General features: G+C 37.4%; 1 protein-coding gene across 1 annotated transcript in view; it reads right to left on the reverse strand.

Moving 5' to 3' along the window:
- Positions 1–5,853, reverse strand: part of LOC148356844 (xylosyl- and glucuronyltransferase LARGE1) — a 126,592-nt gene extending 120,739 nt beyond the window's left edge. Inside the window, exon 1 of the mRNA XM_088347298.1 lies at positions 5,497–5,853. The gene's annotated coding sequence lies outside the window, so the exon portion shown is untranslated. The remainder of the gene's footprint in view (positions 1–5,496) is intronic.
- Between the last annotated feature and the right edge of the window lie 3,595 nt (positions 5,854–9,448).

Consider the following 9,448-nt stretch of genomic DNA (forward strand, 5'->3'; position numbering starts at 1 on the left):
GGCTTCAGTCCCCCCCCCCCCAGACTCAATCCAGTTGGAGACCCCTGCTTTCAAGGATGGCTTCCGTTGTCACGTAGGTTGAAGTATGCGAAGATAAAATGGAAATATGCAAATGATTTGGTCGTTCCGGAGGTGATAAACAAGTCGTTTGGTGAAGTTAATTGCGACGGGGCGATAACAATCAATAAATCCGACGGGGGACGCTCCGTTGCCGTCGTGGCACAAAACAGAAAAGCGTTCACGATGAAAAACGTTCCGCATCCCCCCGGCCGAACCCCTGGCCACGTGCCGCCTTGTGCCCAACATTAGATAGGTGCCGCCTTCGTTCGTCATCTCCTTTAAACGTCGTGCCATTTCCGGTGCCGTTCTGGGTTGGTATTTCGACATATCATGCATTGGCTTGTTTTCACGTTTTGTTTAGTTAGAGACGGTTGGGGTCCCCAAAATTAAGTTCCACGTCCTCGTTATCTCGCTTGTTTTTAATTCCATGTTACCTGCTTCTTTCTTACATGTTTGTTGAGTTGGAGCTTGTTAGTGTCACACTAAATTCCGTGTTATCTTCCTTTCATGTTTTGTACATTCAAATGCAGTCAGGGTTGCTACTATGTTTTTGGTTGTCAGCTGGGCATTTTGTTTTTGTTCTATCTACACAAGGGTATGTTTCCTGCATCTTATTTTCATGTTTTGTTGAGTGAAACCAAGCTAGTGTTCTAACATTTACTGCATTGCCTTGATTTCATGTTTTGTTCAGTTGGACACAGTTAGGGTTCCTAAAATTATAATTAAGGTCTTGGCACTCCCATTTTAGTTCAATCCAAGTGCAAGTATATTCCCCACAGCTGCTTACTTTTATGTTTTGTCAAGTAAAAGCTAGCAAGGGTGCCAACATAGCTTATGTTGACTTTCATGTATTGTTCAGTTAGGATTCAAGAGATTCAATGTCTCATCCTCCCGGTTCTCCGTCTTTCTTGACACACGTGTGTTGATGGCATTTTGTCTTTCTTGTTCTATTGTTTTGATGTTTTATTATGGGCTGCGTTCTTTTATGTTATGTTCATTTAAAGGCAGTTAGGGTTCTTACAATCATATTTTTTGGTTGTCGTCTGGGCATTTAATTTTTGTTCTATCCACACAAGGGTATGTTCCCTGCATCTTATTTTCATGTTTTGTTGAGTGAAACCTTGCTGGTGTTCTAACATTTACTGCATTGCCTTGATTTCATGTTTTGTTCAGTTGGACACAGTTAGGGTTCCAGCCATCCATTATCTGCACCGCCTATCGTCAGTAGGGTCGCGAGGGTGGTGGAGCCCATCCCAGCTATCTTCGGGCAATGGGCAGGAGACAGCCTGAAATGGTTGCCAGCCAGTTGCAGGGCACACAGAGAGAGATAACTCACTCGCTCATTCACACCTAGGCCAATTAACCTGACATGCATGTTTTTGGAATGTGGGAGGAAACTGTGCCGCACACGCGCTAACCACTGCAACACCGTGCTGCCGAGTTAGGGTTGCTAAAATTATAATTATTTGACTTAATGTCGTAGCACTCTCATTTTAGTTCTATCCATAGAAAAGTATATTCCCTGCATCTGCTTACTTTTATGTTTTGTTAAGTAGATAAGGTTATATCACCTTTCATGTTTTCTAGGGTTAGGATTTTAGAGATTATGTTCAAGTGTCTCATCCTCCTGGTTCTCTCTTTTTCTTGACACATTTGTGTTAACTGTATCTTATTGTTCTAGTGTTATGTGTCGTCTTCCTTTCCTGTTTCATGTTCATTTAAGGCAGTTAGGGTTCTTACAATTATATTTGTGGTTGTCGTCTGTGCATTTTGTTTTTGTTCTATCCACACAAGAGTATGTTCTCTGCATCTTATTTTCATGTTTTGTCAAGTGAAACCTCGCTGGTGTTCTAACATTTACTGCAATGCCTTGATTTCATGTTTTGTTCAGTTGGACACAGTTAGGGTTCCTAAAATTATAATTATTTGACTTAATGTCCTAGCACTCTCATTTTAGTTCTATCTATGTACAAGTATATTACTGCAGCTGCCTACTTTTATGTTTTGTTAAGTAAACGCTAGCTATTGTTCCAACATAGCTTATATAAACTATCATGTTTTCTACGATTAGGATTGGAGAGATTATGTTCAAGTGTCTCATCCACCTGGTTCTCTGGTTTTCTATTCACACATGCGTTAACTGCATCTTCTCTTGTTCTAGTGTTTTAATGTATTCTGTGTTGTCTTCCTTTCCTGTTTTTACCAGTTTTTGTTCCAAATTCTGAAATGTATGTTTTGTTCGCCAAATAGGGTTCCAAAAATTGTTTCATAGTCTCATCATCCAAGTTTGATATTTTGTTCTGTTTGAGCTAGTTACCATTCCAGATTTGTTTAAACTGCCTCATTCTCTTGGTACTCTTGTTTATTTTCCATCCACATGCAAGTATGTTCCCTGCATCTTATTTTCATGTTTTGTTAGTGTTCCACCATATCCTGCATTGCCTCGATTTCAGGTTGTTTTGATAAGAGACGATTAGTATTCCTAAGATCATAATGATTTGTCTTGTTACTCTTTTTTGTTCTGCAAGAATGTTACCTGCATCTTCCATTTTACATGTTCTGTCTGGTTAGAGCTAGTGTTCGTTCCAACATATCCTTCGTTGTCTATAATTCATGTTTTGTTCAGATAAAGCCAGTTAGGGTTCCGAAAATTGTTTCATGGTGTCGTCATCTAGGTTTCATGTTTTGTTCAGTTAGATTCTCAATTTTTTTTTATGGTCTCAGCCTCTTAGTACTCTTGTTTGTATTCAATCCACACAAAAAGCTGTTTCCAGCATCTTACTTTCATGCTTTGCTGAGTGAAATCTCGCTAGTTTTCCAACATATAACTGCATTGGCTTGATTTCATTTTTTGTTCAGTTAGACAGGGTTCCCAAAATATTAATTATTTGTCTTGTGGTCTTGGTACTCTCCTTTTTGTTCTGTAAGTATGTTCCCTGTATCCTCCTTCCTTTAAATTTTTGTTATGTTTGAGCTTTATAGTGTTCCAGATTACCCCTGCATCGTTTTGATGTTTTTGTTTTTTTTATGTTTTACAGTCTCATCATCTTGGCACTCTAGTTTTTGTTCCATCCAGATGTAAGTGTTTTATTTCAATCCTCTTTCTTTCACTTTCTGTTGGGTTAGAGCGAGTGTTGCAACACACCCTGCGTGGTCTTTCTTACTTAAGTAATGATGCACTTTGGGGGTGGGGTGGTGATTTATGACCACTTTATCCTATGTCACTCGTTAGGCACACATTAGTAGCAGCCCAAAAAATGGTTTTGAGGACAGACGGATAAATCAATTTGTGCACTGTACTCTAGACAAATGGAGATTTCTGATTTATGTATCCTAAGCTACTGTAATTGTTAGCAACACACAAGAAGCATTTATTGTTTAATATTTAAGATGGTAAGAATCATCGTTACTTAGGTGATAATGTATTCACGAAAATTGGAGATTTATGACTTCTTTATCCAATGCCACTTGTCCGCAGCAAGCTTGTAGCACCCCAAAAATATAAAAAGGGTTTGAAGGACAGACAGACGAATGAAATTAATGCATTGCAAGTAACCATGTGAAAGATTTATGACATTTTATGCTATGCCATTTCTTAGCAACACGCTAGAAAACCCCCCAAAAAAAAGATTTTCAAGGTAGAAAGATAAATGAAATGAATGGATTACAGGTAATCCTGCACTCCTGTAAAAAATAAAATAGATTCATGACTGTTTTATCCTAAGCCATTTGTTAGCATCACTCTAGGTCCACACAAAATGGGTTTACAGTAAGGACGAATGAAATTAATGCATTACAAATGATCATGAACTCTCAGAGAGGAGGGGGATGCAGATTTATGATTTGTTTATCCTATGGCACTTGTGAGGAACATGCATGTTAGGAACACAAGTAGTTCCTCAAAAATGTTTATGGGACAGATGAATCAGATGAATGCATTGCAAGTAATTGTGTACTCCAGAAAAAATGGGATTTATGACTTCTCTATCCTAATGCCACTTGTAACGAACACGTTATTTGCACCGCAAAAAAATAAATAAAAAAAGGTTTCTAGGACAAACGGTTGAATCAAATGAATACATAGGAAGTTTCTGTGTTTTTCCAGAAAGAAAATGGATATGTATGACTTTTTATCATTTGCCAAGTCTCAGCAACACATTAGTTACTCCCTAAAAAGGGTAGCACAGATAAATCATATTTATGCATAGCAAGTAATCATGTCATAATCAATCATTCTTTATCCTATGCCACTTGCTAGCAACATGTTACTAGCACCTAAATAAATAAGAGGTTTATGGTACCAGTGAATATGTGTTTTAAGTGTACCCTTTAAAACGGAGATTTAGGAGTTTTTATCTCAATGCCACTTGTCAACATTACGTTTAAAGTATCCCAAAATTTAAAAATGTTTCAAGGACAAACAGACAAATCAGACGAACGCAGTTGTAGTGATAGTGTTTTTAAAAAGAAATGGAGATTTATGACTGGTAGTCATTAGAGACTTGTCAGCAACATGCTGGTAGCAACCAAAAATAATAATAAAAACATTTTTAGGACAGACAGATGACTTATATGAATGCATTGTGAGTGCTCATCACAAAAATAGATTTATGACTTTTTAAAAATCCTATTACACTTGACAGCAACACACTAGTAAAGTTTTTTTTTTTTTAATAAAAGGTTTTGAAGCCAGCCAGATAAATGAAACAAATGCATTGCAAGAGTTCATGTACTCTTCGGGGAAAAAAGGGAGAGATTTATGACTTTTTTATGCCATGCCGCTTGTTAGCATGGTAGAATCTCCAAAAATATAAGGTTTCAAAGACAGACTGATGAATGAATAATGCATTGCAAGTAATGATATACTCTTGTAAAAAAGAAAGAAAATGTGCATGACTTTTTATCCTATGCCCCTCGTTAGCAACACACTAGTTGCACCCCAAAAAAAAAAAAAAAAAAGCTTTATAGGACAGATGAATCAAATATCTGCCCTACAAGTAATCCTGTCCTCTCAGGAGGAAAAAAATGAGATTTATGACTGCTCTATCCTATGCCACTTGTTAGTAAAATGACAGTAGCAAAAAAAGATTTCCAAGACAAACAGATGAATGAAATGAATCCTTTGCATGTAATCGTGTACTCTTGGGGGGTAAGAGGAGGGCTAATTGAAGTTTATGACCTCTTACAACCCCCCTTTTCCATTGCTAGTTTCGAGCAGGTCATCCGGAATTGGACAGCTGTCGTTTAATCCTCCCCACCAGGTTACCACGATTTCTTTGTGGAAGTGTTTATGTGGTCAATTTAGAGTCATAAACCAACGTGCATTTGTTTGTTGTTTATCGCCACTTAAAAAAGTAAAGCAGAAGCTTATATCCCGAAATAAACGTGGGGGTGCTGAGGTCACCCATCTTTAAAAAACTGCGGATTTGCACTCACCTGATGCGGGGAGCCGTCGTCGAACACTCCTGAGTCCGATTCCAGAAAAAAATGTTCGAGGAGGAAAAGAGAGCAAAAAAATAATCCAATATTTATTGACCCTTCATTGCAGACTTTTCACTCGGGTTTAATTTTTATTATATTTTGGTCGCCGCTACGTGTCGTCCATCGTTTTAATCTCGACGCTCCAAAATAAAAGCGAAAACGTTCGACGATGACAAAAGGCGGAAAAATGAAAAGAAAATAAATCCCTCGGTGGTCTTTTGTGAAAGATCCACGCGTGTCATTTTCCTTCCACTGAGATTTCTTTTTTAGTGTGTGTGTGTGTTGCCGTCCCCCTTCCTTCATTTGCTTCTTCCCGAGTTTTCGGCCTGGACACAGCGGCTCTTTTCTTCCTGCCCGCAAGCCAATCAGGGAGAGGCATCGGCGAGGGGAGGCGGGGAAAGTGGGAATGGAGTTTTTGGGAGCGGACTCTGGCGAGATCGCTTTAAGTCTCGCGAGGATTTGACAGTTATCGATGCTCATGATGAAGACAGTGAACCTTCGTTTGTCGCGTTTCGTGATAAGCGAAGTAGAAAACCCTATTTTTCTATACAAACAAAATACTCTATTATACATTGAAATCTTTTAGAAGAAGAAGTAATACATCTCATTTTTTCCGACAGGCACCTGTACAAATACCTGTCAGACTCCACGGCTCCATGCCCTTACAAACTGTTGTATTTTCCCTTACAAAATACAAAATAATCTTACACCATATTTTTTTTCAAACGTGTTTATTTATGTAACATGTTATATTGTGCATGTGTTTCGTTATATCATATATATTGTTAATGAACATTTTGTTACGAGATACTGAGTTGCTCGACATGAATGAGGTTTATTATATAAAAACTTCAAAATTTACGTAGCTTGGACGTTCACTGTATAAAGAAAAAAATACATGCAAATATAATTAAGTAGAATAACACATTTTCTTATTCAAATTATGAATTCATTTTCTGCATTAAATTATTGTTGGTAATATACTGATTAAAGGAATAACTACAAACCTGTCTTTTTTCATTTTCTCCTTTTATACTTTTTTTTCTTAACTTCTTTATAGAACAATAATGATTCGTAATATACTGCATCAAAGCAAGTGAGCCGTTTCTCTTTCATGGGTTGAGCTGAAAAATCCGGTTCTCTAAAAAGAGACGGACTTCCTTTCACTACACAACTACCACATGAAATCCGATGTTTTTTAAGACCACATGCATTTCAAATTTACCCCGCCTTTTGTTTTCAGATCAGAATGACTTACGGTGTTTTAATTCAGGTTCGACCATTGCGACTTGATTGTATCCAAAGAAAATTCAAAACTATGTTGTAATGTAGGCCTACTGCTCTGCTTTTGCTTTGTTCATGTGTGATCGGAATGATGCATGATGGGAAATCCCCAGGCGGCAGGCGCATGCGCACAGTAGCATCCAACCGCTCGCTTCGTTCGCAATGAAAAAAACGATACTGATATAGAGGCTACCACGGCGAACTTGTTTGACTTGATTGATTTGCCATTTCGTGATAGTCGGTGTATACCGGATTTTACCCATTATTGACAAATTTGCGTTTGTCTGTACAGATTTTCTTGTACGTCGTACACGTCTTAAAACGCATTATAAACATACTTTGTATGACAAAAACGTACAGGTTGACAGGTATGGTATCCTAAACCTTTTCCTTAATGATTTCATTTTGGTGCTATTAACAAAAATAGAGTAAAGAAGTCACAAATCTCCATTTTCTGGGGTACCCAATGATTTGCGATGAATTTATGTGATTCATCCTTCTGTCGTAGAAGACTTTTTTGGGGTGCTACTAGCATGTTGCTAACACTTCTCATTGGCTAAAAAATAATAGATCCCGTTTTTTTTCTAGAATACATGATTACTTGCAATTACGTATTTGTCCTATAAACGTCTTATTTTTTAGTGTCCTATTAGCGTTTATAAAGTCATATATCTCAATTTGTCCAGAGTACAGTACATGATTACTTACATTGTATTGAATTGATTCATCCATCTCATAAACTGTTTTGGTTTTGGGGTGACACTAACATGTTGTTAACAAGTGTCATAGGATGAAAAAGTCCTAAATCTATTTTTTTTCCCAAGAACACATAATTACTTGCAATGTAATTGAATTAGATTTATTTGTTTGTCCTCAAAACCTATTTAATTTTTGGGGCGGTACTACCATGTTGCTAACAAGTGGCAGGGGATTTAAAAAGTCATAAATCTCAATTTTTACGAGAGTATATTGTTACTTGCAATGCATTAATTTAATTCATCTGTCTTATACATTTTTTGCACTTTTTGGGTGCTACTAGAATGTTGCTAACACGTGCTATAGGATTAAAAAAGACACTAATCCCGTCTTTTTTGTTTTCGAGAATCTATGATTACTTGCAATGCACTCATTTGAATGATCTGGGTCCTACTAGTGTGTGAATAACAAGTGCCGTGTGATTAAAACTTCATAAATCTTTTCTTTTTTTTAAATTTACAAACGTATTACTTACAATCCATTTATTTGATTAATCTGTCCCATAAACTTTTATTTTATTTTTGGGGATTATAACATGTTGCCGAATAGTGGCATAGGATAAAAAGTCATAAATCTCCATTTTTTCCACCCACACGAGTACACAGATACTTGCAACGCGTTTATTCGATCGATCTGTTTGTCCTTAAAACCAATTTAATTTTTAGGGGTTTGGTTCTACCGTTGCTAACAAGTGGCTTAGGATTTTTAAAAAGATCATAAATCGAATTTTCTCTACAGTATATTGTTACTTAGAATGCATTAATTTGATTCATCTGTTCATCCAAGAAGCCTTTTTTTTTCGGGGTAATCTGTATTCTTACCTGTGCTTTGTAGCAATTGTTTTGCTCGCACGACACAATACAGCGACATTCAGTGATCAAATATAACACTGTCCCTTTAAAGCAAGCCGGAATGAGTTTTATTTCTGTTAAATAATTGTGCATCATCAATTATTTTGCATAAAATGTTAAAATATTGTAGTGTCGAATGTAGAAATTGTCGTATTTCCTTGCCTCCTTTGACAAAACAGGCCCTATCTTTTTCCTTTTTCACCGAGGCAGAAAAAAAATGTGACACCTTTGAACATCTTTCTTCCGCCGGCCGCATTTAAATAGAAAATAGAGGGCTGCCATTGATACAAAAAAAGTCTTTTACCTTGAAGGTATTGACAACGCCGCATCCTTCCTTCTTCTTTTGTGCATTAACGTTGCCATGGACACCCGTACAGCTCTTATTCATCCACTGACACTGCAATATGTGGGGCGGAGGGTGTCTTTTATAATTATTTTTGGAGGGGAGGTCTCCAACTTTTCCAGATGCTGACTTAGCCGGAATTAAAAATGGTGCATACATTTATCATATATGTAAATATGAAATGAAATGATCTGCATTTATATAGCGTTTTTCAAGTCAATGACTTCCCAAAAGCTTTACAATGTGCTCCACATTTCCTAATAGCGGCCTTGTAGTGCAGCCATGTAAGACGCTAACCTGCTTATTGGGGTATTAGGGGTTCAGTGTCTTACCCAAGGACACTTTGACGTTCAACACGGACGACCCGGGATTCGAACTGGGATCCCTTGATCCCAAGACGAGCGCTCTACCTCCTGAGCTACTGCCGCCCATGAATATACATTATCTGCACCACTCATCCTCAGTAGGGTCCCGGGAATGCTCGAAATAGAATGAAGAACATTGTACTTCCACAAAAAAAAAATGATTAAATACAGTTCTGTATCGCGCAACCGACTAAATAAGCCCCCAAAAATGTTGGTATTATGCGACAAAAGATACCAGGAAAAAAAAGAAATGAAAATCTTGTGAAAGAATTGTTGTAAAAACAAATGACGTTTGTAGGCCGTACAAC

This window comes from Urocampus carinirostris, chromosome 11 (genome assembly GCF_059441175.1).
Source record: "Urocampus carinirostris isolate Australia breed hairy pipefish chromosome 11, RoL_Ucar_1.0, whole genome shotgun sequence".
In the NCBI taxonomy this organism is placed as follows: Eukaryota; Metazoa; Chordata; class Actinopteri; order Syngnathiformes; family Syngnathidae; genus Urocampus; species Urocampus carinirostris.